The 12584-nt window shown below is 34.9% G+C and overlaps 1 protein-coding gene across 2 annotated transcripts in view; it reads left to right on the forward strand.

The window, feature by feature from the left end:
- The first annotated feature begins 813 nt into the window (after window positions 1–813).
- LOC140444936 (uncharacterized protein CG3556) overlaps window positions 814–12584 on the forward strand; it is a 230736-nt gene continuing 218965 nt past the window's right edge. The window contains exon 1 of one of the 2 annotated variants that reach the window (XM_072536642.1): window positions 814–940. The gene's annotated coding sequence lies outside the window, so the exon portion shown is untranslated. The remainder of the gene's footprint in view (window positions 941–12584) is intronic. The other variant, XM_072536643.1, reaches the window with a different exon arrangement.

Consider the following 12584-nt stretch of genomic DNA (forward strand, 5'->3'; position numbering starts at 1 on the left):
CAATTACCACATATGGTGCCGAATGTTGGACGATGACAAAGAATGAACGAGATAAAGTAGACGTTGTGGAAATGGATTATCTTAGAAGGTCATGTCGAGTATCGAGAATGGAAAGAATCAGGAATGAGAAAATACGAAACCGTACAGGAATTAGAGATACTCTTTCAGATAGAATACAAGGAAGGCAATTACAATGGTATGGTCACGTGATGAGAATGGAGGAGGAGCGGTGGCCAAAGAAAGCCTTAATGTATGTTCCGCCAGAAAGAAGGAAAAGGGGAAGACCACCAAATTCCTGGAGAAGAGAAATTACAAAAACAATGCAATCTAGAGGCTTAGAAGAGGGAGATTGGAGAGATAGGAAAAGATGGAGGCTGAAATGCGGGAAGCGGCAATCGCCGTAGGACCCCCGTTATATGATGATGATTTATCTTTCAAAATACTCTACTAAATTTTTTACAAAATACGCTTTAAGAGTCTTCAATTATCAATTATTTATTAATTCTTCTTCCCCCTGAATAAATATATTTTACTGATAAAAACATAGGGTTCTGTATGCTGCTAACAAAAACTATTTTAAGGATTATCGTATTATAGATTAAAAATTGTTTTTAACCACATATTTATTACCCTTGTGCAATTTATTTGCGATGAAACGATTTCTCGATTATAGCTTTTCCAAAAACAAAATGATCTCATCCAATTTCCGTCATCTTTGCCTGACTATCCCCTTCCTGTATCCCTAAAAACGGTCCGTTCATGATGTAGTAGTCGTAGAGTCTACATGGCTGAAAATGAATGGACTGAGGAAATCGATAAAATCCTGGAAAACACTCGAATCTAGGTGGCGCTTAGGGTTTTCATCTGTTTTCCATTCCAGTCTGTTTCGACCACACCACACATACAGTTCGTTCGCGGAACCCGTTGTCGTCTCTCAACTGTAAGTAGAACAATTAGTTGATTACCTACCTTTTGTTTTCATTAATGCATGACTTTGGGGGATTTATTGGACTTTAGGTCGTATTTAGAGATAAATAATTTTCGTTTTAATTCTCCAAACAGTCGGAATCAGGAATATTTCTGTATTATTTACTAATTTTGAAATTTGCTACAATATTTTATCATTTCGAATCGTTTTATAATGAATTCTTTTAGTTTTAGTTTACGTAAATATTCAAAGTAATATGTAATAAAAAATTGTATATTATAAGAATTTGAAATACTCGTTTATAATAAAATTGTTGCTTCTTTAAGTTAATTAGCCAAATTTTTAATATTTTCTTTTAATATACTTTAATAAAATCGACTTTAGGAAGTGATGGTTATTGAAAATAATTTTTTTAGTGCCAGGTGATACCAAAATAGTTTTATTGATTTAGATGGCATTGAAATAAAAGATTTTCTTGGTTTTTTGACTATAAACGTACTCTATGATTCGTTTAATCAAATGTATTACCGCTCTGTTGTCCTTCGTTCAGGCACTGCAGGTAATATAAGCTACTGAAAAAGGTTAGAGATATATTTAGATATTTTTGATGTTATACAATCCTATTTCACATAAAATTAGACCTTTTAATAATAATATATCACTGAATACTATTTTCTTTTTAGTTTTTAAAAATGTTTACTCAAATTATACCTGGTATTAGATTTTTAGCAATCCTGAACAATTTTCAGAACAGTGTCTTCAAATTTTATCGTCTCGACTCTGTCAATATGTTTGATTATCTGTCATCGAGGATTTTCACAGAAGCTTTAATTATTTTTTTAAACTTAGCAAGCGTTAATAACACCGTTTTTTTTATCTTGCACTATGAATATTCTCTAATGCCTGCTCATTATATAGATATATTAATTTTCCTATTCGTAACTTTCTCCCACCCTCTCTGTTTATATATATTGAATATTTTTATAACGTCTATGTTTTTTTACTGATTGTTTCTAATTTACACATCCTGCAGTATGTAATTACTAAGAAAGTTTTTTGATGTGTTTACAACTAATATTTCGTTATTTTTTACAATTCTTTTACGATTTTTCAACGTAAGTCAAATGCATCTAGATGGAAAATAGTTAAAGTTTTTATTTACTTCGTCTTTTTTTTATTTCTAGTCCCTACTTCCATGAAAGTAATTGGCACTGGTGTCAGAAACACTATTGTGCTTTTTTCATGTACCTATGTACCAACATGACGTGAAAAATTTGGTACTTGACTCTGACAGATGGCAGATGACAGTTGGCAGATATTTTAAAACACGAGTAGATTAGGGTCGTATCTTAAATATCTGCCAAGGTGCATTTAAAAAACAACTAAATTTATTAAATTATGATACATATTGGAAAGATTTTTGATGTCAGCCTTATTATTAATTAAATTTAGATCTTTTTTATGTGAATCATCTCCAATATGCATCTTCTGTTGTAGTTTTGTTTATTTTCCAAAATCTGTACATTATATTTTTATTTAATTTTTAAGTGTATATTTACAGTCTACTTATAAACAGTACATTACAGTACAGTAATTAGTAAATGTGATGACAATATTGACTTGATTTCAAGTGTTGCTACAGCCCCAGAGTTCTACGCCGTAAGTCCATATTAGTTTTAGTATGACTTTGTAAAACAGTATTTTGTTCTCCAATGACGGTTGTGACTTTCTGCCAAATAACCAATTCATTTGTTTTAATTTTATATTGGGTTGAGTTTTTTAGTGCTAATGTATTGCTTCCAGGTGAGCTTTTGGACCAAATGTATCCCAGATTTCACAAAGTCTCTAGCAGGAATGGGCACATTGTTTAGACTAACTTGTGGACAAGTATGTCTTCTTGTTGTAAATGTGATTTGGGCTTTTTTTTTCATTATTGCCTTGAATTTTGCAGTATGCAAGTAATGTTGCAGCTTTTCAGATGCTATGTCTGGGTCTTTGTTTAAAACTAAAACAGCTGTATCATCGGCAAAAGTCGCCACTGTGAATTCATCTCTAAATTATGTCGGCAGTGAAGATTAGGTACAGGAAGCATCGAAGACACTTCCCTGAGGAAGTGTACTTTTTTAATATAAAAAGAATGGCTATTTTCTAGAGAATGTTAGAAGTTCTAGAAAAAACTTAAATACTACTGCATAAAAGGGATTATTGAAAAATTCATCGAATACACCCTTTCATTGGTCCTAGCTTTCGTAGAATTTTGTAAAACAGCTTAATGAGACCGTTGGAAGAAAGTCGCAAAGATTATCGGTACTCCAAACTAATCGCGAATGTATACAATAATGCAACCATGACCGTAAGACGATATAAAAATACAAACTCTTTACGGCAGTTCGGAAACATGCTTTGGGAAGCCAAGAGATTTGCGGACGACATTGTTTTAATAACAAATAACTTCTTCTTCTTCTTTGTGTGCCGTGCTTGTATTCAAGCGTTGGCTATCGTCATATTGACGAGCTGATGAAATGATTCTCGGTCGGCAGCTAGATGAAACAGTTCCTCGGCTGTTCGACCTGTCCATTGTCTAATGTTACGCAGCCAGGACAATTGTTTTCTTCCGACCCAACGTTTTCCTTCGATTTTGCCCTGAATGATTAACCGGAGTAAGCGATATTTAGGTCCTCTCATTATATTACCGAAGTATTGGACCTTTCTCATTTTGATGATGTTAATCAATTCTCGCTCGTTGTGCACGGTCTCTAGCACGCGTTCGTTATATATGTGTGCTGTCCACGGGATTCTGAGCATACGACGGTAACACCATAACTCAAACGCTTCTAATTTGTTAAGATTTTTTATTTTTGTTGTCCGGGTTTCACAGTTCTGCAGTCAATCCAGCTACCCAGATATCTAAAGTGTTCCACCCTTTCCAGGATTTTGTTATCTAATCTTAGCACTGAGTCTTCGATATTAATTTTTCCGACCACCATCCATTTTGTTTTTTTTTTGCTTTGATTGTTAAGCCCTTTTCAGTGCATTCGTGGTTTACAGCATTCAACAGGGTTTGAAGATATTCTAGACTCTCTGCCATTATTGCGGTGTCATCGGGGTATCTCATGTTGTTATTAATTTCACCACCGATCTTAACAACTTCGCGGCGATTATTTAACGCTATTTCAAAAACCGGTTCAGTGTAGGCATTAAACAACATCGGTGATATAACACATCCCTGTCTGACACCACGCTTAATAGAAACTTAAGCTGAAACCTCTTGGTCCACCTTAACACAAGCGGTCTGATTGTAGTAAAGATTTTTAAGCAATCTAATGTCATACGTGTCCAGACCAACTGAGTCTAAGCATTGAAATAATAATGAGTAACAAATAACTTAACATAACAAAAAACTTGAAATAACAAAATAGATTGGATCTATGCTTACTGAGTTACTTAAATAGGATTACTTTATAAATATAAATACTATTAGGTCATATTATTCAAATTGCTAGGGACAACCAAACAGCTGAACTGCAAAAATTATCACTTTAGCATAGGCCGCAGATGGAACTCTATCAGGCATCTTCGAGAGCAACATGCCAAATTAATTGAAAAAGTCAGCGTTTGACCAACGTATGCTTCCAGTCACGACTTACAGGGCCGAAACACTTTAGGCTACAACAATGAAACTCAGAGTAGCTCAAGGAAGAATAAAATTCTCACTATATAGACAGACTCTATATAGTGAGAGATATTATTACTTGATAGGGTAAATAGCATAGGTAAAAAATATGGCCCCAAAATCAACATTTTGAAAACGAAATATATGGTCATTAGCAGAAACCCTCCAGAAAACCCGATAATATGCATAGGTAACGATCGCATAAAACGCGTGAAAACTTTTAAATACCTTGGCACCACAATCAATGACCAATCGGATCCACAACAAGAGATAAAAACCCGAATACAAATGGCAAGACAAGCTTTTGTGAAATTCAGACCGCTCCTATGTAATCAAAACCTAAATTTCGAAATACGCTACAGAATGGTCAAGTGCTACATATGGTCCATCTTGCTTTATGGCATGGAAACGTGGACTTTGAAAAAAACATCTATCAACAAACTTGAAGCAATGAAGAATGATGCGCATACCTTGGGTGGATAGAGTTCGAAAAGATGACGTCCTTAAGAGAGCCGGCGTGGAAAGAGAACTCTTTGAATTAATTAAAAAACGCAAGATTGGTTACCTTGGGCACATATTGAGAGGAGCAAAATATGAAATACCACAGTTAATCCTACAAGGGAAGATCGAAGGTAGGAGAGGAGCCGGCCGCAAACAATTATCCTGGTTAAGGAATATTAAAGAATGGACAGGAATACACAATACAGGCGAGCTGTGTCACGCCGCCAAGAACAAAATTCTAGTAATGAGATAGTCGCCTACGCACTTTGGTGTATGGCATGTTAAGAAGAAGAAGAAGACAGACTCTTAGAGACAGGGTCAAAAATGAAGAAATAAGGACAGGCATTACAGATGTCATAGCAAAGCTGAAGTGAAACTGGACGGCTATATGGCCAGAATGAACGATGGGCGGTGGACCCAAAAAATTACAGTATGGCGACGAGCAGGCAAGAGAAGCAGAGGTAAACAATCTACACGATGGACAAACAACGTCAAAAAAATCGCTTGGAATTGACTGCAGGAAGCTTATGTATCTCCTGTACCAATCATCGTGACGTGCCTGGCATTGAGATCCAACGTCCATCTCTTACTCTCAATGTCGAGCACCCACGTATTTGAGTAGTTCATTTAGTTTGCGGATCCAACGAACCAAAAACATTCTGTGAGGCTCTGTTTGGCTCACAAAAGATATTGATCAAGGACTAAGTAAGTTCTCAGGAGCTAGACGCGTTATCCAAGGTGCTAGATGCATTATCTAGGATGCACCATCGTCGTAGTGGAGAACTACGCTACTCCCTTACCAACCTAACCTAACTAAACCTACAATAAACCAATCTAAATGTAATCTAACCAAATCTACCAAAATAAGGTAATCTAACCTAACCTAACCAAACCTAATCGAATCTATCAAAACCTTACAAAACCAGACTGTCACGTTTCGTTCACTCAACCTAACCTTTATACCTTTTTGTGACCAATAAGCTGTTTTTTTATTTACAATTTGCTTCAAAGGGTTATGTGCATTGAACTGTATTTACATACAAAATAAAAGAGAAACAAAAAGATAAGTTCAAATTTGGTTACCCAGTCCTATGACACGTAAAACATTGAGAATTTTAGATGATTTATGTTCACTTAAACATTCTTTAAAGGTATTGGGTAACTGTTGTTGTTGTTCTAGTAACATAGAAAGTACACTTTATTGATATATGTTGCACTGTTAGCTCTTAATCGTACATATAACACATCAGAAGAGGATCCTTCTTTAATATAAAAACAAGGGTTATCTTTGTATATCGAAGTCTTAATCTAATATGATCACTTGGTCTCTTCTTTTAATAGAAAGTTTCCACGACAACACACTTTATTTAACCTAACTTTTTTCAAGTTTGGATATCCAATGTCCTGCTTTTTTATATTTTTATTTGAATCTTTTGAAAAAACTTTTTTGGAAAATTTCTTATTTTCAATCATTATCTTTTGTTTGTGAATTTTTTATGTATCTAGTGTTTTTTGTTTGTAGGAATTTTATTATTTTGTAAATTTTTCCCAATACGCGGTCAAATGTATTCCAGTGCTAAAAACTGCTGTTATTTATGAAAACTTAGATAGTCAAATAAGATATTTAAAAAAATAAATTCGTGTTCGAAAGGTTTGTCGAGCTTTTCCAATCAATTTTAAATGAAGTCAATAATAATTCACTTGGGTTATTATACACACATTTTTCACCTGCGTTACACCGGATTAAATAATCTTAATAAAGGATACTAACAATCTTAAGTTTAAATATTAACTTAAGAGATAATTAAATTTTTGCAACTTTATTTTTCAGTAAATATTATATTTTAATATTAGTGTTTTTAATAACATCTTCTCTAGAATAGGTAAAAACCTGAAAAATTATTGGGATATCCTTTCTAAAAAATATTTTTAACGCTATCTGTTTTCCAGATAAAGGGTGTGCTAAAAAAATTACATACTTTTCACGAGTTTGTCGAAACTACTGGCAACATATACGAGATATACATACACTACTCAACAATTGAAGTGGATAATTTTAAAATTCCTAAAATTAACATATAAAACTATTTTTAAAATAATTGCCTGTACTATACTCTAAATGCTTTAGCTTTAATGCCAATATTTTTTGCATGTGGTTTTTTCTCCTTATTCTTATCGGCCCTTACTTCGTACAAAGAGAGACATGTTGTTCCAAAAATGAATATATCATTCGTATAAAAGGGCTTACATTGGCTTTACCAGTTGTCAATAAGTCAAGAAATCTATTTATCACAAAAACATTATGCCGCAAAGACATTTAGAACTAGTGCAGCTCGAGCAATTAGTTCGTTGGATCCAACAAGGCATAACTCATCTATCATTCGTATAAAAGGGCTTACATTGGCTTTACCAGTTGTCAATAAGTCAAGAAATCTATTTATCACAAAAACATTATGCCGCAAAGACATTTAGAACTAGTGCAGCTCGAGCAATTAGTTCGTTGGATCCAACAAGGCATAACTCAACAAGAGGTTGCTATGAGGCTAAATGTGTCGCAAAGTGTGATAACTCGTGCATGCAATCGGTATGTAGTAACTGGATCTGCAACATACATGCATGGAGGAGGAAGAGAACGATCTACAACTCGTCGGCAAGACCGTTTTGTAGTTCTGACGGCAAGAAGAAACCTATTATTCACGGCTTTCAGAATTAACAGTATCTTCACGCATGCTACTGAACGAGCGATTTCCAGTCAAACTGTCAGAAGACGGTTACATGCATCCAATATAAGGGCTAGACGGCTCGCTACCCATCCACGACTAACTAGGGAGCAGCGTGCATGCAGATATCGTTGGGCGATGAAACACTGTCAGTGGAATTTCGAAAATTGGAGGAATTGTATCTTTACTGACGAGTCCAGATTTCATTTGTATATGAATGATGGCCGAATATTGGTGTGGAGGGAAAGAGGACAGCGTTACAATGAAAATCTGAGAGTCCCAACCACTCTTTTTGGAGGTGGATCCGTTTGCGTGTGGGGAGGCATATGTTTTGACGGTTGCATGGACTTAGTCGTCTTAATTAATGCGACAATTACTGCTACACGATATCGAGACAAAGTCATAGTACCAATAGTTGTTCCATTTTTTGGTGCATTAGGCGAACAATTTGTTCTGATTGATGATAATGCTCGCCCTCACCGTGTGAGAATTGTCAACGAGTGTATAGAAGCTCATGGCATTACAAGAAGAGTGGCCACCGTGTTCACCTGATATAAATTGCATTGAACATGTTTGGGCCGAAATGTCTAGCCAACAAAACAGGCTTCTTCAACCGCTCCAAACCTTATATCAGTTGGCCAATACTTAATCGCGATTTGGGAACGTATATCGCAGCAGTTCATCAATAATTTATTAACAGATCTTCCAAATAGAGGTAGAGCACCAAGGCGACACAGAGGTGGACCCACATACTATTAATTTTTCTTTTCGGGATATTAGAAATTGAGCAGGAATAGAAATTTTAGGTTATTAATTGTACAATTTTTGTTTACTTTCTATTTTTTTTTCTTAAAGAATTTCTTTCTTTCGGTTCATCTATATGAAAATACGAAGTAAAAATAAATCTTTATTTATATCACTCCATTTTTCTATTTGATCTTATGAACAAAATATAAAATACATATTTTCATAATATCTACTTCAATCGTTGAGAAGTCTATTAAAACTTTATCATTACCTACTTTATACCAGCACCGATTGTTACTTCATCATTTTTAAATCAAAATATTTCAAAAATGGTACACAGTATCGAGTTTTACCAAGAGTATCTTTTTCGTGTAAAATTTAATGATGCTTAAGTTCATTTGGAATTTTCATTAATAATTCCACCCTTAAAAACGTTATGCTGAATAATACTTGGTACAAACCTTGTAGCTAGCGCCCTCTATGAGAGTCAAATATAAAAACAAATTCATGACTTGTGTCAGCTTCCTAAACATATTCGTATAAAATTTCATCACAATCTTGCCAGTAAAAAATGTCTAACATTTTTTTTCTTCATCGTCCTTGAAAACGGATGGCGCTACAAACATTCTGTTACCAAGAAAACCCCAATTGTTTTTTAATTATTTAACCCATCTCATAGACGGTGTTCCTTTTTTTGAAACCCACTGTATAAAACCATTAGTTATTTTCCGATTCCCACGTGTTGGTATCTTTTACTATAAAAATTACCCGTTTCTCGTCTTAAGGAAATCGTAGACGTGGCAAAGAAAGTTAATAAATCATTGTAATATTGATTTTTAATAAACGTTAATTTGATCAAAGCAACATTTGCATTACAATTCGAAGAGAATTTGCAGTAACCTTAATTGTACCCTGATCAATTGTTAGCTCGTTTGATTGGAAACGGGACTGCTGATTCTCTTCGCTGAACATACAAATTCGAGCATCTGTAAAATATCTTCTTGTTTGCTAATACTATGAACTTATTGGAAAGTTAAAGGAAATTGTTTGTTTTTACTTATCAACAAGATTTAAAGTAAATTGATATTATTTATCTAACTTTATAGTAAATAAATGTTTTAATTTGGAAAATGGAAAATAACGACTGGAAAAACGGATCGAAAATTAAATAAACATTTTTATTTTAAACTGTATTCCATCATATTTTTTAATTGTTTCAGGTAAATCTATACAGGTCAGAAAATTTTTATTCGTAGAATCTGAATTTTTAAAGAAACGTAACGATAGTTGACACATCATACATATGAGAAGAATATTTTTAATAGATTATGTTTCACTGAAATACTCACTTTCTCACAAAGTTGAGTACGTTATACGTTTGCAATAAATAAAGACATGTTCCAAATATAAAGATTTATAAAAAGATTTATAAAGAATATTTTATCTTAAAAATAATTGAAAAAATTTCGTTTAAATGCCTAGTTTGTTGATCAATAGAATGGTCCCAATGAACTTTGTAAACCGTAATTATTCACCAATTATTTTGTTTAATATCATACCCCATAAGGAGGTGGTAAAAAGTTTATCTAATCCTTTAAGTAAGATTGAAATAATAGATGAGTTGATTAAGTACAGGTTTAATTATCCCAAAACAACAAACATCTCTCTCTCTTGTCGTTTCCTCATTGCTGAGGATCGTGATTTCCTACAATGCGGGCTGTCAATTCTCTCCATCTCTTGCGATTTTGGGCTGCTCTCATGGACTCGGAAAACGTCTCTCCAGTAGCTTTCTGTACTTGATCTGACCATCGGATAGGTGAGCGTCCTCTACCTCTACGTCCTTCTACGTTTCCGCACACAATTATTCTTTCTAAGTTGTCATTGTCTCTTCTTGCAATGTGACTCGACTGATTGGATCTGTGCTCCGTCCACGAGACGCGTAGCATTCGTCTCCAACACCACATTTCGAATGCGTCAATCCTTTTCCTATCCTCTGATTTTATTGTCCATGTTTCGGCACCGTAACTGAAGATTGAAAAAATGAGTGTCCGTACCAGTCTCATTTTGAGTTTTTTGGATAAAGAGCGGTCCTTCCATATTTTTGACAGTCGACTCATCGCGTTCTTGGCCATCCCTATTCTTCTGCGAATTTCCGTCTGGGAGGAGGCTGCATTGCTTAAGGAAGATCCTAGATACGTGAACTCGTCTACTTTCTCGAATTGATTTAGGGCGCCTGTTGTTTGGAGGATATTCGCGTGGTCCACAATCATGATTTTTGTTTTCTGATTATTAATCTTGAGCCCACACTTGTTGCTTTCGGTTTCTACTCTCTTTATCAGTCTCGACATCTCCTCTTCAGATGTTGCTATCAGTGTTGTATCGTCTGCGAATCTTAAGTTTGAGATCTTTTTTCCTGCAATAGAGATGCCTCCTCTCCATCCATTGAGTGGGTTCCTCATTATGTATTCTCCATATAAATTGAACAGGTCTGGTCTGGAGATAGTATGCACCCTTGTCGTACACCTCTGCTGGTTTTGAAGGTATCAGATTGCTAGTTTTCAATTCTTATTTTAACTGAGTTACCTTCGTATAAGTTTTTAATTAATACTGCCAAATGATCTGGAACTCCCATCTCATGAAGAACTGTCCAGAGAACTTCCCACTTCACACAATCAAATGCCTTTTGATATACAACAAACATACATCAAATTAAAAGAGTTAAATTAAAAACGAGAACCTATCTACTAAATTTAGGAATGTTACTAACTTAGATAAATTAAAAGTCTATTAATTATCAAATAAATTAAGTCAATTGATTATCAGATAAACCGAAAGTCTATGGATGTAAAACTCTTTGAAAATGTTTATTAAAAAGTTCTGTTATATCTTATTGTACACCAAGTATTGTACACCAGCCTTATTGTACACCAAGATGGCTGGTGATCACTGGCTATTGCTATACGAAGTCCCATTGAAATTTCTGTCATACGTCCAGAACCACAAACAACTGGTTCGGAAATCACAATATGTGTCCTTATAAGAAAATAAAATGTCATTTCATACCCTTCTAACAATCCTGCCTATAAATAAGGTTCTTGAACTCCTAAGTGGATCATAGAGCTTCAGTGGAAACGCGCCATCGGGATCTATTTTGCGCTAAGGCCCACCTTATTCCAAAACTTTCCTTGACCTCTTATCTCGTCCATGATGGATCTTCTCCAAGTTTGTACTGGGCGACCTATTTTTCTTCTTCCTTGGAAATTAGACTCTAGGGAAATCTTTGCAATACTGGAATTATTTTTTCTGGGTGTGTGACCATTACAACCCCACTTTCAGCGCTTTATTTGATGTTCTACTCTTTTTTGGTTGGTCAGGTGTAGTAGATCTTCGTTTTTGATGATGTTAGGCTAGAAAATACGTACAATTCGTCATAGACATTTATTAATGAAGACCTGCAATTTATCTGTAAGAGTTTTTCAGATAGGGTTAAGGGTTAAGCATACTGAATGCTTGTTGAGTTTTTCGTATTCTCATACGAATATCGTCCTTTGTACCTCCGCTTTCTGTTATGACACTTTTAAGATACGTAAAGTTTTCCACATTTTCAATCTGCAAGTTGTTGATAGTAAATAGCGTGTTGTTTCTTGCATTTACTCTCATGAATTAAGTTTTAGTAATATTGACTTTCAAACCTACTTTATTGGCTTCAGTGGAAAGTGTTTCCAATTGATCAGCCACATCTTGGAGCCTTTGTCCTAACAGACAGATGCCGTCGGTGTATTCCAGATCGCTGAGGCCTGTGATACCTCCATTGTATCCCTCTTGTGTTGGAGTCTAGTTTGGAGAGAACATAGGCTACTGCTATGTTAAAAAGAAACGGAGAAAGCACGAATTTCTGTCTGACTCAAGCAATTATGTCAAATTTGTCGCTGTTGATTCGATTGTGTGTCACGCTGCATTTCGCCTTAGTGTACGTTGTACGCAGTACGCACGCTAGAAGTCAACAAAAACCATG

Source organism: Diabrotica undecimpunctata, chromosome 7 (genome assembly GCF_040954645.1).
Source record: "Diabrotica undecimpunctata isolate CICGRU chromosome 7, icDiaUnde3, whole genome shotgun sequence".
Classification (NCBI taxonomy): domain Eukaryota; kingdom Metazoa; phylum Arthropoda; class Insecta; order Coleoptera; family Chrysomelidae; genus Diabrotica; species Diabrotica undecimpunctata.